At 34.3% G+C, this 16,113-nt stretch overlaps 1 protein-coding gene across 3 annotated transcripts in view; it reads left to right on the forward strand.

The window, feature by feature from the left end:
- The window catches only part of LOC107313128 (uncharacterized), a 542,029-nt gene that overhangs the window by 487,899 nt on the left and 38,017 nt on the right, over positions 1–16,113 (forward strand). Inside the window, exon 8 of one of the 3 annotated variants that reach the window (XR_014945263.1) lies at positions 1,606–2,095. The exons of the other annotated variants lie outside the window; for them this stretch is intronic. The gene's annotated coding sequence lies outside the window, so the exon portion shown is untranslated. Of the gene's footprint in view, positions 1–1,605; positions 2,096–16,113 lie in introns of those variants that run through there. 3 annotated transcript variants of the gene reach the window in all.

Raw genomic sequence — 16,113 nt, forward strand, 5'->3', positions numbered from 1 at the left:
GATTTATGCAGTTTTGCACTGCAATGTATCTCACAGGTGCAAGGCTGTTATTATTTACACTTTTTCAATTGACTTTCCTTTTGTAAGGGGACATATGTTTTATAAAATAATTTGCATTTTACTGCTGTCTGGAGCTACCTGTGTCTGCTGGTGTTCCTGTATGTAGATCATTTAGTCTGCTTATTTGATGTGGACAAGCTCTGTATCTTCAAAAGGTAGTATTAGAAATTGTGGCAACCTTATCAAGTGCAAAAGGAGGAGATTATGACCCATATGTCATGTACCCTTATAAATTCTGTCTCACTCTTTCTGTGTCAAGAGTCTTTTGGCAGGAACATAATATTTCCTTCAAAATCAGTTTGTTCCTTCCCCCACCGCTATATATACCATTTATCTGATTCTGCTTCTTTGAAACAGTCCTCAGCCCTGCAGACTGATTAGATCCTAATTCTTTTGGCATGCTGTCAACTTGTCCTAGTCAGAATAACTATTAGGACTTTGCTTTTGCTACTCCTCTGCAATTTTGTTTCCCTTTCTGAGACTCATGTCTTTTCTTTGTGATTTTCACCTATTTTGCCTGAAGCTGTCTTCTGACAATATGTTACCACCTCTCTCTGCGGATTTGTTCTTTGCCTGCCCAAGTAATTTATTTATGCGTTAGCTTCCTCTTCACCATTATCCAGGCTGTTTGACTTTGTGTGTATTGCTTTTCATAGAGCCTCAAATCTCCAGTATGTTATTAACAATTTGAAAGGCTTTTGTAGCTTTTATTGCAACAACTTAATCATGCTGACTAGGTGTTTTTAAATGACTGAAATTCCTTTTGCACACACACTGAGATAACACCTTGTGCGTGCCTCTAACAGCTGTAGAATTGAACATAGGCTCAATTAAGAATGTTTTTTTCTCTTGGCAGTTAAATGACATCATAAGATTACATGCAAAAACAAATAAAATTCTGTCCTTAGATTGTGATGTGCTGCTATTTCTATATTTTCATAATATATATTAATGGGGGAAAAAATAGAGAAAAGGTGAGAAATTCTGTTCAATTTAAACAGCCCTTCAAAGCTTCCTCCAACGTTTTGTCCCTTAACTCAAAAAAAGCATTTCATTAATTCCTCTGTAGAAAGTATGATGTAGACGGACAGTAGAAATTCAAATGCTGAGATCAAAACAAACCCTGTCTTTATTCACCTTACACTGAAATTGCTAGAATAGTGGCTGGTACTGCTTAGTCTGATAAGTGTAAAATGTTGAAGGCACGGTGATTACTTTTTTAACTAGAAAACTGGTAGACACCGATTTCCTCAAATTTCTTGTTACCAGAAATTCTGTTTTTAGTTATTCTAGGTAATCCTTAATTTTTCTTTGTTTCAAGAGTTAAATATGATTTCCTGTATGCTACCTTTCTAGTAAAGACATCCAAGCAGCCACATAAGGGACCATAAGTTCAAGCAAAATTTGTGAGTTTTCTATGGGTTTCTTCTAACTTACCCATAAAATGATTCCTTTGGGCAAGATACTCTGTTTCCAGTCTTGGCAAAGAAAATGAACAAAAAGTAATTTTGTCTTGCTGTATTTTGTTTTCTCTCTGTGGAATAGATGTGGAAGATGGGGGAAGCTTGACCCTGAAGCACAGTCTGGCCCAAAGTTGCAGATCTTGAGATCAAGCTCCCTAGGAGATAACCATCTTGAGCAGGAAATAAATGTTTCAAGCTTTATTATTACTATTACTATTACTATTACTATTACTATTACTATTACTATTATTTTAAAGATATTTTAAAGAATACTCTGAATATTTTTCTGACACATTGATGTTACTGATCAAAGTTTGAAAAATTATGTTCATGGATGTGTAAAAGGAAGGAAGTAACTTTTAGTTTACATGACTCTTTGTACCTATCTGAATAGCAGAAGTAGTGGCCATGTGCCCAGCCTTTTATCTTTCAGTCTCCAGAGGGTCTTGACAATTTGTCTTGAATATAGACTTCACTAAAATCAACTCTATCTTTGTCACCTCCAGGTTGTGCGCTAATGTACTTTCTGCAGAGCTTATTGCGTAGTGAACATTAAATTAGAACTCCATAAACTTAATTTGCTTCAGTGCTTCATTTGCTTCCAAGTGTAATACTTGGTATTGATTTTAACTTATATTTAACTTATATGGTGGTAGCTGTGCATACTTAAAAGGCTGCTGCTTCTTGACTGCTGTGAAACCTGACTTGAGTATAAGATTTTAGCCATTGCAGGCAGCAGTATTTGTTTTTTTCTGAAAGATCTGCTAAGTGTTAGAAACCAAGCTTTTAAGATATTCTGTGTAGACTGTGTATGCTTTTATAGTGGCACTGGAGAATAGCTGTGAAATGGCTACCAACCCTGGTTTGATCTAACGTTTGCCTTCTCTTAAAATATATTGTTTCTTTTTCAAAATTATATTTCATTTTTGAGAATTTTCTTTTAATATGTTTGCCATCAATTAATGTGTATTTTACAGTACACTGGATACATCAGTCTAAATCCAACCCTGTTTCCTATTCATTCTCAGTTATTGTTCTTCTTGTTGACAGTGTCAAGAGAATAAATGTAATGAAGTCATCACGTGCTCTATAATGACTGTCTTTCATGTGCCTTAAGTTTTCTGAAAATTTTTGAACTTTTCTCCATAGTACAAATGCTTTTCCTATTTTATTTTATTTATTTTTTTCTTAAAAACTGCAAAATTTATGCATACATTGTGCAGACATCGATTGCTTTTGGTAAGATCTCTTAATGTTAATTTGTATGTGGATGACTTCATTCAATGACTTTTCATGAAATCATCTTTTTCAAGGTAAAGTTTAATTTTTTATTTTTGGTATGCGGACCACTGTGTGACCTTGAGCTGCCATCTGGCACTGAATTTCAGTTTGAGGAAAAGAGTGCAGGGCATAAAGGGCACAGATTCCCCTTGGTCTTTTGGTCCAGAAGAAAGGACATAACATCCCTCAAGTATGGTAGAATGCATGAGTGTGGTAATATGTGGTGTCCTCATGGAAGCAATAAGAGATGTCATTCTTCATTCAGTATGTGCTAACAGTAAAGAAATTCTCATTCTTATTTTGAACTTTCCAATCTTTTTGTGGGATGTATGATTCCCAGTAGAACGATCAGTCTTTTAAACTCTTTGCTAGCTTAATTTTTAAATGATGCACTCCAGATGAAGTTCTTACAGAATCACAGAATTACAGAATCACAGAATTATCAAGGTTGGAAAAAACCTAGAAGATCATCCTGTCCAACGATCACCAATACTTCCCAGTTAAATCATATCCTTCAACACAACATCCAAACGTTTCTTCAACACTCCCATGGTCGGTGACTCCACCACCTCCCTGGGCAGTGCATTCCAGTGCCTGACTACCCTTTCCAAGAAGTAATATTTCCTAATGTCCAGCCTGAATTTCCCCTGGTGCAGCTTGGAACCATTCCTTCTAGTTCTATCTCTGTCTACATGAGAGAAAAGGCCAAACCCTAGCTCACTACAACCTCCCTTCAGGAAGTTATAGAGAGCAATAAGGTCTCCCCTGCACCTCCTCTTCTCCAGGCTGAACAATCTTAGCTCCCTCGACTGGTGAATGTTTTAATTTTCTACAGTGATTTTCAGTGTCAGTAGTACTAGGTCTATTTTACCCATGCAAACCAGTGCAACATGATTTGACTTAAAGTAACATAAAGAAACTGAACATGGAAAAGAACTGAAATATTGTTAGGATTTATGATTGAAAAATTAATAAATAAATCATCAACAAACCTTTCAAGACAGAACAGGTAAAAATTATTTCCACTGCATGAAGTAGATATTGAACAAATGTGGATAAATGTAGAAAATGTGGAAAATGTTCAATTTGGAGAATTGCCAAAGCATTTAATTAATACATGTTTATATAAATTGTTGTGAAATTGATGTAGCCATACATTGTTGAACTAGATGGTCTTAGTGATCCTTTCCAACCTTTATGATTCTGTGTTCATCAAGAAAGGGATTTTGTGTTTCCTTCAGAGCATTAAATATCCCAATTTTAATTGAATATAGGATATGGAACTCAGTAAGCACTTGAAAAGCATGTTACGAGGTATCTTTTTTAAGTGCCTTTTAGGTTCAAAGAAGAGAAAATGTCTGGAAAAGTCATTTATATGCAGTTTAGCATTTTAGTTGAATGATTCCTTTGCTTTCCTGAAACTTATAGGGATTGCAAAGGAGCATCTTTATCCTTAGCAGTGACCTTTCTTAATTTATTTTAACTGGTAAGATTTTTAACCTGTGATTGCGTCGAACATAGTAAGTACAAATGAAAAGGATATTCCTTACTTAATTACAGTACAACAGATAATACTTCTTCAGAAAAAATATTACGCTCTCACAAGAAGATGCAAGCTATTATAAGGAAAAAATGAAATGAAACAGCAGAATGAAAATGTAATTAAAACTCTCTAAGAGCTTCTTTTCTGGCAATCTTTTCAATTTCTTTTAATTGACATGTTCTATCTTTATTCTCTTCTCAAAATTACTGTTTTATTATGGTAAGCATTAAATAGTGATAAGTAAAAGAAATTCATTAATAAAGGGAATGAGCAGAATAATGGTAAAACTAGAGAATAATAGGAAAATAGAAAAGTATTTAAAATAATGCAGCTTTTTTGTTTGTTTTTGATTATCCCCAGAATGTTGTGTGTTTTGCTTGAAATGTTCTTGTGACCACTGTTTCACTCCTTTCCAAATGACTGGACAGGTTTTCAGTTGCTTCCAATCAATGTAATTTGGTGGTGTTTATCTGTTGTTTTTTTTTCTGTTGTAGTATTTTGTTTTGTTTTGTTTTTTTCTTTTTTACTGCTACAAGAACTATTTCTAGAAAATAAATGTTATACACAGATTAGAAAATGAAACTGCTAAGCCTGTACTGAAGTAGCAATATCTGTGTTGCCACTTACCCAGAAGACAATTTTTTTTAAATTTGGGTTTTCTCTGCAAAATGGTATGCTGTGATTCCTATCCAGATAATAAAGCCAAGCAAATAAATTCTGCAAAACAAGACTCCTGAAATACGGCAGGGTCGTCATTTTTTTGAACATGCCTCTCATTGACTAATCAAGAGATGGTTGGAGCAGTGCAAACTATTACGTAGCGATAAATTGCTTATAAATCAAGATTCAAGTCTTGGCTGAAAAACTAAACATTTCAAGAAAAGCACTTGCCAAAACATTAGCTGAAGGAGTAAGCTCCAGCTCACTGTAGCTGTTCAGTGAGGACCTCATGATAGACAAATCAGATAAAAACAAATAAAAATGAATGGATATTGATGAAATAGACAATATTCTATTCATAGTTGCAAGTATCCCTTATTGATGTTTTTTAATGAAATAGCTTTAAAATTGATTGGGTTAAAGTGTATCTATCTAGAGAGAAAGTGCACCACCACATGTTTTGGAGCTGAAGAGGCCATCATACCAGGTTAGTTTTCTGCCTCAGTTTTCAGTTGTCACCTTGCTTTAAACTACCTTTTTTTATATTTTCTTGGATTATTTAATCTGGTAGTATACACCAAATGCCAGATAGATAGGTGTTCTACGACTGAAGAGGCTTAATATCCCTACTGGCAACTATTCTGTTGAGACAGAAATCATGCTTAGAAGTGTTAGGATTTCTGCTTTGTTATTAGCATTCTGGTGTGAGATTATATTTTACCTTCTATTTTACTATATTTTACCAAGTATCACACAGAGTTATGTAAATCACATGGAAAATGAAACCACTTAGTTTGCATTAGCTCACTTACAGTGGCACAGTGGATATTTGTGAAGCACCTGTTGGAAAAGAAAAGATGACATTGCAAGGTCTTTCATATTAATGAACAGTTGTATCTGCTTATTTGTATTTTTTCCAGCATAAGTAGAAATACGGATGATGACATGTTCAGTATCGGCTTTTCCACAAATGATGTGTTGAACTTACTGCCTGGCAGCAACAAATCAAAATACTGGAAGCCCATACAGTTCTTACAGTCCAGTGTGACAGAAAAAAATTAGGTGGAATAAAGACCTGTGAGCAAATAAAGCACAGAGGATGATAAAAGTATGATAAAAGCTAACATAAAGTGTATGAAACAAGCAGAGGGTTTAAGAGGGACATGGGAGATTAGACCATAGCTATGCTAACAGTTGTACACAGGAAATACTTCACTCATACCTATTGAGAAGATATTTTTAAATCACCTTTTGACACAATATCTAATTTTAAGGTCAGTGAAACCTTAATAAGGAAAAAAAAAGTCATCTACAAAGTGTGGAATAATTGAAAAGCAGAGAAATAGGCAATTATATGAGCTAAAATGAATCTCTTTAGTTAAAAGTAAATAAATTTAGTGGGTTTTTCTGTTAGTTTTTTTTTGTTTGTTTGTTTGTTTGTTTGTTTTTGTTTTTTAAGTAGAGAATATAAAAAATGTTTAGGTCTTTAAAATTCTTACTGAAGAGAATAGGAAGTGTCTTCCAGAGAATTAAATCTGCTATAATACTTTGAGATAAGTATTATTTTATTCATTTGCAAACATTTAAATTATAAAGATAAAACAAAATTCAAACTGTAAGTTCCACTGCATGGTAACTTAGCTGGAAAGAAGCTCAAATGTAAATTTGCAAAGAAAATTTTCCCCTGATTTCCAACCTTAAATTGATGTGGTTTTACATGACTCATTTACTGGTACTGCTTGTTATGGGAGATGGTGAGAACAAAGGTTGTGTAAACAATTTGCACTTGATCATTTTTGATGCAGAAGTACTTCTCTAAGAGCCATTTAAATCTTTCAGCTTTGTGTGCACCTCCATTTTCTCATTTTTTTAGAACTATGAATGGATTATGAAACTATGTAATGAAAAAAAAAAAAAAAAAGAAAGAAAAAGGAAAAAAAAATACACCACATTAACAGTTAAAAATACTTAATGAAAATGCTGGAAACATGTCCAATTGATTTATTGTAAATGTTTTCAGTGGGAAGCATAAGTGTTTCTACTAAGTAAATTATCTTCTTCCTATGAGGTTTACTTTTGTGGCACTACCCCTGATATATCGCTGTGCATTGAAGCCACCAGCTCTGTTGAAGTTCATTAGAAATTCCACTTCATATAATACATTTCACTATTACAGGAGAAGTCTTTACTCCCAAGAGTGAGCACTGTAATACATTTTTATGATGTAATTGTCCACATCCTGGAGAGCACCTGTTAGCTAAATTTGATTTAGCACATTCCTGCTACCACTCTTAAAATACAGTGCTATATAGTAAAGTAGTTAGGAAGCAAAGTAAGAGCTTGTTTATGTGTTTTTGGTGGTTTTTTTTTTCATTTTTGTGTGCATTTGCACATGAGACTTAACAGCATTATTTCATGATATATTTTTCTTAGTGAAAATATCATTCTGTATGTAATTAGGACACAAAGATAAGTTTTGTTTAGTGTGCAGTTTGCAACATCTAACTTTCTATGAAAAGGACATGATAGTTTGCATTGATAGATGCATACTAATACTACTGCTTTAAAAATGCATTTTGACATGATATTGAGTGATAGACAGAATTTCGAAGTTTGACTGCATGTTGCTGAGGATTACAATGTGCATGTGTATTATATATGAAGGTCATTCTTGATCTGGCTTTATAAAATATAATGATTTTGAAATAGCAGATCGTTTAGAGTTTTTTTTGTTACCTTCCCATGAACTGGCATGCTCAAATGAAAAATTTAATATGCATTCTGAGTTCTCTCATATAGCACAGATGTTTTTTGAACATTTGAGTAAAGAGATGTCAGAATAATTATGAACAAGGATGGAATACAGCATGTCTTAATAGGAAAACAAGTTTCTGGTGGGAAGTCCATCAGATAGCATATTATGCAGATCTTCCATTACAGAATATAGCATTCCTATTTGTGTTTTTCCAATGCAAAAACAGTTACTCTGACTCCCAGTTTTGAGTTAAAAAATAATAATAATAATAATAATTTTAAAAAAGAAAAAAAAGAAAGAAAGAAAGAAAGAAAGAAAGAAAGAAAGAAAGAAAGAAAGAAAGAAAGAAAGAAAGAAAGAAAGAAAGAAAGAAAGAAAGAAAGAAAGAAAGAAAGAAAGAAAGAAAGAAAGGCCAAGCAATATGCAGCAGGGGAAAAAAAAAAAAAAGTTGTATGTCATAATTTTGGCAAGTTCCTAAATAAAAGGAATTAATTAAGTTTAGGTATTTGAAAACTTAAATTACCTTTTTTTTTTTTTTCCAAGCCTGTTGATCTTTATGACCTTGTTTGTGCTAAATATGGGCCTATCTGCAAGGGAAGGCATAATTTTATACTCCATAGGCTTAAATTAAATGCCAAAGAGCTTCAAAAGCCATTTTAATTGCTAAAATTAAAAAATGACACACATCAAAGAATCTTTATTTTTCATGCCAATGCCTACATAGCTTTTTTATATCTATTTAAAGCTGTTAGATAGGCTCCATCCTTATTACGAATTCCCTGTATTGTCTTTTTTTTTCAAGGGTGCAACATCACAGTTTCAGAAGGAACAAGAAATCAAGAATGAAATTGCCATATTGTAACTTAGAAGCAGGGTAAAATCAAGGTTTACGTGACGCTTTTTGTATTGTTTTTACCCCCATTTGCCTCTAAGACTGGAAACCTGCAGTGGTCTATTGTCCAGCCATTTAAGCCAAGGTGGACCTTAAAATAAAACACTTCTAATTGCCCATCTCCTATACAGTCCCACTGTGTACTACTCATGGTATCACAGGTAATTTGCTTAACAACAGTAGACAAAAAAAGAATTTTTTAGAAATTATGTAAACAGTATACAAAATCTACACTAGAGACTCCTGAAACAATGCTGCTAACCAGTAAACACTACAGCTGTATTTGAATTCTTAGCAGTACTACAGTTATGAGAGAAATCTCATAGAATTCTCCTAGAAATCTCTTAGAAACAGTGTGACCAGCAGGAGCAGAGAGGTAATCATACCCCTGTATTCAGCACTGGTGAGGCTGCATCTTAGGTATTGTGTTCAGTTTTGGGCTCCTCACTACAAGAAAGACATCGAGGCCCTGGAATGTGTCCAGAGAAGGGCAATGGAACCGGTGAGGGACCTGGAGCACAAGACAGACATGAGAAAGTTTTTTCTCTCAGAGAGTGGTCAGACACTGGAATGGCTGAGCAGGGAGGTGGTGGAGTTATCATCCCTGGCAGAGTTCAAGAGGTGTCTGGATGAGGAGTTATGAAATATGGTTTAGTGGTTTGTTCTAGCAATGATAATGGGAGAATGGTTGGACTAGATGGTCTTATAGGTCCTTTCCAACCTTGTGACTCTGTTGATTCTATGATCTTTCTAAAACTTAAGAAGTAATGCTCGAACTCTTCATAAATGACAGCAATACAAAATATACCAAATAATCTATTGAAAGCTTTTCAGTAATTTTCCAAATTTGTTTCAAAGTATTTATGTATGTGTGTGTACTCAGAGCCCCACAAATGATTTTATTTTTATGCTGATCCACTGTTTCCCACCATTTTTAACAGGAGTGATTTCTTGCTCCTGGAAAAAAACAAACAACAACAACAACAACAAAAACTTCTTGAGTTTGGCTTCTCCTTGTAGTATTCATTTGTGAAACAAATTTTATAAATGTTACTTTGCATGTGATTTCATTTCTTAGGAACAGAAGTTGCTGTTCTGTAGAAACTTAGGGTGGATTCCATTTGTTATAGACAATCAAAATTGCTTTATTTACAAGAAGGGGAGTGACTGGTCCAGGCAGCCTCTTGTTTGTATGAATAACCTAAAAAGAATGCAAGGTCTTAAAGCTTTTTCCTCCTCTAAAGGAAAAGTATGGTAATTCTGCATCAGTATACAAATGTTTGTGTCTCCCCCACGTGTGAGATCTTTCTTTAATAGTAACTGGTCTACTAAATAAATAAATGCTGTAGATCCCACTTATTCTGACCTTAGCAAAGTTTCTGACTTGATAACTGTATGATAAATTGTAAGCTAATCTTGAGAAAGAAATCATGGTAAATGTTTATTATGGGTAAAAAGTTAGAGCAGTAACGCGTGTTGAAATTATTAGAATAGGGATCTCACTAATATTATTAATAATATTTTTCCTGGAGTTATCTTAAGGCTTTAAAATCAGTCAGATAATGAATGATTTGCAGCACAGAAGTCAATAACTTTCTTTTTCCAATGTCATATAAAATATACTGTGAGATATTTGTTTAGTTTACTGAGGAGATTGGGAAGAGTTCAAGTTGTTGCTTATTTGGTCAGTTTCTTTTAGTATTTTTCTCTAAAACTTCAAGAAATTAGAGAGAGGAAGGAAGAAAACAGAATAGTGTAACTGTGAGGCAATCATTTCTAGGCCCTCTTGGATCACTAGTGTAAGTCTTAGTGATATTTGCTTTAAAAATATTTCTTCATACATTTTGAAATGTACAATGAGATAATTTCAGGTGTCAGTATTAATAATTTGATGTCCTACTTGGACTTATAATTTAGAGAGGTTTTCTAAACTTAGTTAATACGTTTGAGATGGCATAATTTTTTAATGTTTTAACATTTGTTCATAGTGCATTGTACAGCTGATAATATATAAAGAAAATGTTGGATGGTTAAAGTAAATGCACAACACTACTGCAGGAAAAGAACCAATTTACCTTTTAAGTTTGAGATAATTGAAAACATGTAAATAAATATAGTTTTCCTTCTGAAAACAGTGGGTTGGATGAGTGGTTTGTTTATTTTCCAAACGTATTCACTATGTTAATGGTGACTGTGATCATTTTTTAAACACTAAAAGGATCAGCTTGAGTTTTCTCAATCTTTAAGGCAGATTTTGCAAACTACATGTCCTGCAGGTTATCTTGCCTTGGACTGTGAATTAAATTCTAATGAAAGAAGGTAAGGATGAGTTATGTAAAATGAAATAACATGAAAACTTATGTTTTAATTACATGCATTTCTATGTTTGCCTAAGTATTACAGATACCTTCAAAGTCCCCACATACAAAATGGATGGAGACAACACATAAGTGTATTAATAAACTGGCAGAAAATAGAAGACATTTAACAAAGTCAAAGGCAGAGATAGTTTTTATGTGAGGCTATCTAAGTGAGTGATAAAATGACTAAGGCTGCCCGATTTTAGCAAATTGTTGTTAATCATGCAGAAGGGTATGCTGAGAAATGCACCTTGTCTCCCAGAAAACAAGAGCAAAAATGGTCATTATGACTAGAATAGCAAATTGTGGAGGAGGTTGAAGTGATGAGTAGTGGGAAGCATGTACATCAAAGAGAGTATAGTAAGGCAAGACTACCGGGCTGTTCCTGAGAGCAGATGGAGGTCAAAATGAACTGTACCTAGGAGCATTAAATTCTGTTGCCAGCAATAATACATATAGCATCTGCCTATGAAGTAATCTAATATTCTGTACAAATTATTAAAAAATGCCTGATTTCCATTTCACCTCTAATTATGATAGCTTAAGAATGTTAAGAAAACAAAGAATAATGGGTAAAGGAGATATATTGCTAGATGCCTTTGGGTAGTGGTAAGGATTCAGATTATTAACTTTTGCATTGGATTTTGCTTTCTCACACATAGAGTTTCTTATTTTATTCCAACAACATTTCAACAGGTTACAGTCTGTATACTCACATGCATCTATTAAGTTCTTTTCTTTCTATATAGTATTTTAAATCAGTACTGAGATGTTTCTCATGTGGAGTATTATATGAAGAAAGTAGATCCCATTTGCCTCCAGAATGTGTCAGGAAGACAATACACAGGATATTTTACTAGGGGAAAGTCCTTACTGTTCTAGCTTTTATAGCCAAAAGAATAGAGGGGGGAAAAAAAATTGCACATATTTAGTCTATAGGAGGCAGAGTGCTCTTTCCTGCAGATGGTAGGCTGGCATTATGTACACTTAAGAGAAAATTATGACTGGTAAAGTAGAGCTTTTGACAAAGAAAACATTGAAATTCTCTATTCTTCAAAGTTAAAGTGGCTGAATTGTGGCTTCATGTAACAGTACTGTACAGGAAATAGTGCTGATTCAAATTATCACAAGAAAAGCACTCATAAAAACCTGTTTTCTAAGTGCCTTTTCAGTGTGCCTTGAGGTGGCAGCTCCATTATGCTCACTCCCCATGTGAACTATGGCCTTGTCCATTTTTCAACTAATTTGCTCCTGGGGAAAACTGCTATTAAGTTGTCTTTGTAAAGCAGCATAGAGAGGATCATTTGTTGTTTTCTCTTCCACTGCTTGAACACAGATACGTGGAAATCTAGTAAAAAATGTGCATGGAAGATTCTATTTGCTCTTCTGTATCAAAGTGAATAAATTTAAGCATGTTATGGAGGAAAAATAATCAAAATATTCTAAAAGGAAACTAGCAGCTGAGTTTGAATCTGAACTCTATTTTGGTGGTCTCTTTCTGTTAGAAAATAAATATTTTTAAATAATCTTACTTAGCTTGGGGACAAATGTGTCAACAGCTATTTAGTTTCTGCTTATTGCTCCTGACTTATGTATCTTAGTTAAGAAAGCATGAAGCTATGTGTAAGCAGTGTTCAAAATAATCCTTGAATGTATTTGTATGCACGATAAAAGATTTTCATCATCAGGATGATGACACTTCATTGTCAGTTATGTATCCTTTTGCTTAGCTGCATTGCTGCTGGTTGTTTTTATTTGTTTGATTGTTTGTTTGTTTGTTTTAAATACAGAAATGAGTTATAATCAATAGCTTGTCATATTATTCATTCCCAATGGACTAGTCAAAGGATTTTGACATTACTCTCTGAATAAGTTATCTGAAAAATATATTTTCATTATTTGACCAGCTCTTCAGATTTTTAAATAATGTTCTGTGAATAATTTATTCAACATTTTTCTGTCAATCCTTGAATAATTTACTCAAGAATACATTATTTTTGTTATTCAGTGAGCTGTATTTCCAGCATCTGTGGAAATGTCTTTATTGTGTGGAAGCTTAGAGATCTGTGTAAGAGGAGAAAAACTTTTAACTAGCATAACTTTGCTTCTTTGTAATATGTGTTCAGGACCCTTTTTTATATACCCAAGTGCATAATTAAATGAATCCATTTTCATCTCTCTCTTGAATTAACAAGTAGTTTTCCACAACAGTCTTTAATTCAATGACCCCTTCTATTCTTATTGGAAGTCTTGCGCTGTAGGTATCCCACCTCTGCTTGTCTCTCGAGTCTTCCAGAACATTCAGAAAACTTCAGTTATTTTAGTTTATCTTCTGAATATATATGACGAGGAAAAGATTTACATTGCTTTTCTGCAGCTGTTAACCCAGGCATTTTGAAGATAATACATAAATATTTACTGAATAATACAGGTCTGTGGTACACAAGCATAAGTGTACCAAAGCATAAGCTTTTAGAAATGCAATCTCAACAGAGAAAAAGAAGTGCAAAGACTGAAAAAGCAGCCTAGCAAAAAGGTATGTTGTGAAATACCTATATCTATTTACAAGATTGTTTTTCATTCAAGAGATAGAAAATGCCCTAAGCATCTCTGCTGGAGCAATGATGAAATGAAATGATTTGAAGATGAATAACCCAGTCTCATTCTTATAGCTTCCATTTTGCAGCTTTGGTCCTGACAGTGTGAGCATGAGGTGAAGTCAGGGGCCCCTTGACTGCACCAGAATTGGTGTGTGCACCAATTCCTCTGTTCCTTTGAGTGTTAGTGGGGAAGCTCCCTGGTGCTGCAGCTCAAACAGTATTTTGTGAAATTATTTCACTAACTAGACATTTTGAATATATAATACATAGCTCTTAAGAATTTTCAGCATGGAATACAGCTAGAAAAGCAAACTGGAGGGCAGGGGAGAGTATCAGAAACCAAAATCTAGTGATGTTCAAGGACAAGTCAAGCAGTGAAAAAGCTAATTCAAAGACCAGAACCCAGCACAGCTTGCTGTAAAATCTTAGAGTGACTGGGGCTGGAAAGAACCTTAAAGCCTATCTAGTTGCTCTCCCTCTGCTGTTGACACGGTTGCCAGCTGACAGATCGGGTTGCCCAGGACCCCATACAACCTGGCCATGGGTGTCTTCAGAGACAGACCATCTACAGCTTCTCTGGGCAGCATGTGCCACCACCTCACCCCCCTCCGAGTGAAAAATTTCTGCCTAACATCCAATCTAGATCTCCTCTCCTGTAGCTGAAAACAATTTCACCTTGTCCGTTCACAGTCTGCCTGTTGTAAAAAGCCAGCCTGCTTTCTGAATATAGGCTCTTCTAAGTTCTGGAAGACTGGAAGGAAGGAAGGAATGAGATCATAAGTTTCTGTTGTACTGTAGGAAAAAATGTAGATTGTGCTTAAAACAGTTCCATAAAATAATAAAATAACTAAATAAAATGCAAGTAGCAACAAAGAATATTTTAACTTCATCACCCACTTTTAAAACAAAACATTCTGGTATTAGGAATACAGGAGTCTACAGTTGCTGTCCAGTGTTCCCATTGAATAAAATGGCTTATTTCATGAAGAGGACTGTGGCATCAAACTGAGAGTGAAACTCTTCTTGCAGACACAGCAAGTTCAAGGTGCAAACTAGAGACTTTTTTAGCTCTGGAGAAATCACCAAAAAAGGTCTGGCAAGCCAAGTTTCTAGGAAGGCAAAGTTGAGGCAATATTTATTAAATCTGATGGAACTAACAAAGCAGATAATCATCTTGGTGTTCAGAGAATGTCTTGAATAAAACAAGCGATAAGATCAAGCCAAAACTACCTAACATAGTATGTAGCCTTGTCACCATCCCCCTATAGAAAGACAGGAAAATATTGGTTGCTTCCAATGTAAAGTTTTTTATTTAATATTATTTTTTGTGTCTAAAAGTTATTTCAGTATGCACTGCTGTGTACCTTTATACCTATGTGTTTGTATCTTCTGAAACAAGTCTTCTGAATATGGTGGTTTTGGAGATCAGGAGGTAGTGATTTTTCTAACTTAAAGAACAGAAAAGATAGGATGGAAGGGTAAGCGCAGGCTGTAGGAAGGGGGAGCTAAAAGAACACTGTAAAAATCTTCTGTAAACACTATTTTTGTCATGAAGACAAAAGTTGGAATTTGTTCATCATTAACCTGAGTGTAGTAACGAAAAGGAACACCCATAATCATATTTATATTGACCACATGGGATTTGCTTTTATGTTCTGTCTTGCGATGTTATGGCTGTTTTCATACTAAGCATTTGTTCTTGTAGTTTGTTTATTTTTCCCCCCCTTTCTTTAATTATATACTAACTTTTCATACTAAAAATACTTATATCTTATTTGGGCCTTGATTTGTTTGAGCTCTTAATGCCCTAAAGATCATAAGGGCCATCTATTCAATTATTAATGCAGCCAATGAATAGAGGAGCTGCCTGTCTCATTTTTGTTCCAACTGCTTTCAGGTTAACAATTAAGAACTGCTGTAAAGTCCAATGAGCTCAGGACTGCCTGCCCCTATAGTACAAAGTCAGTGTTTTGCCCTTGCAAGTAGTTAAGGAATTGAAACTATTTGGAAAAAGTACTGTTCCAAAATGAAGTCAAAGTACAAATTATTTTTGCTAGTGACTGTGGTCCTGCTCTCAATTACATTACCAAAAACCAATATTCTGTTTCTTACTATTACTGTTAGGCTTTTAGCTACTGTGAGTTTGTTTATCATCCTTTAAAGGAAGACTATGAAAGCTAACCTTAATGCTGGATTTTACAATGTTTACTGAGCTGCTTTTTCAAAATTTTCTGAGCTTGTAAAAGTATAATTATCGTATCCTAATAATTATAACAGACGACATTTCTTCTCCTCTTCACACTGTTTGATCTAAACTGCAAATTTCTGATCTTCTTGTCAAAGACAGAGCTGTTTTCTTGGGAATATTTTGAACTTTGATGAAAGTTTTATGACACTTCCAACAAAACATGCTGCTCATTAAAGTTTCATAGAGAGAGAGCTCCATCTGAATTGTTTTCGAATTGTAAATATCTCATAATTGTCATCAGTGAGTAGCTG

The sequence above is a fragment of the Coturnix japonica genome, chromosome 4, assembly GCF_054131305.1.
Source record: "Coturnix japonica strain WE chromosome 4, WE-NBRP24, whole genome shotgun sequence".
Lineage (NCBI taxonomy): Eukaryota > Metazoa > Chordata > Aves > Galliformes > Phasianidae > Coturnix > Coturnix japonica.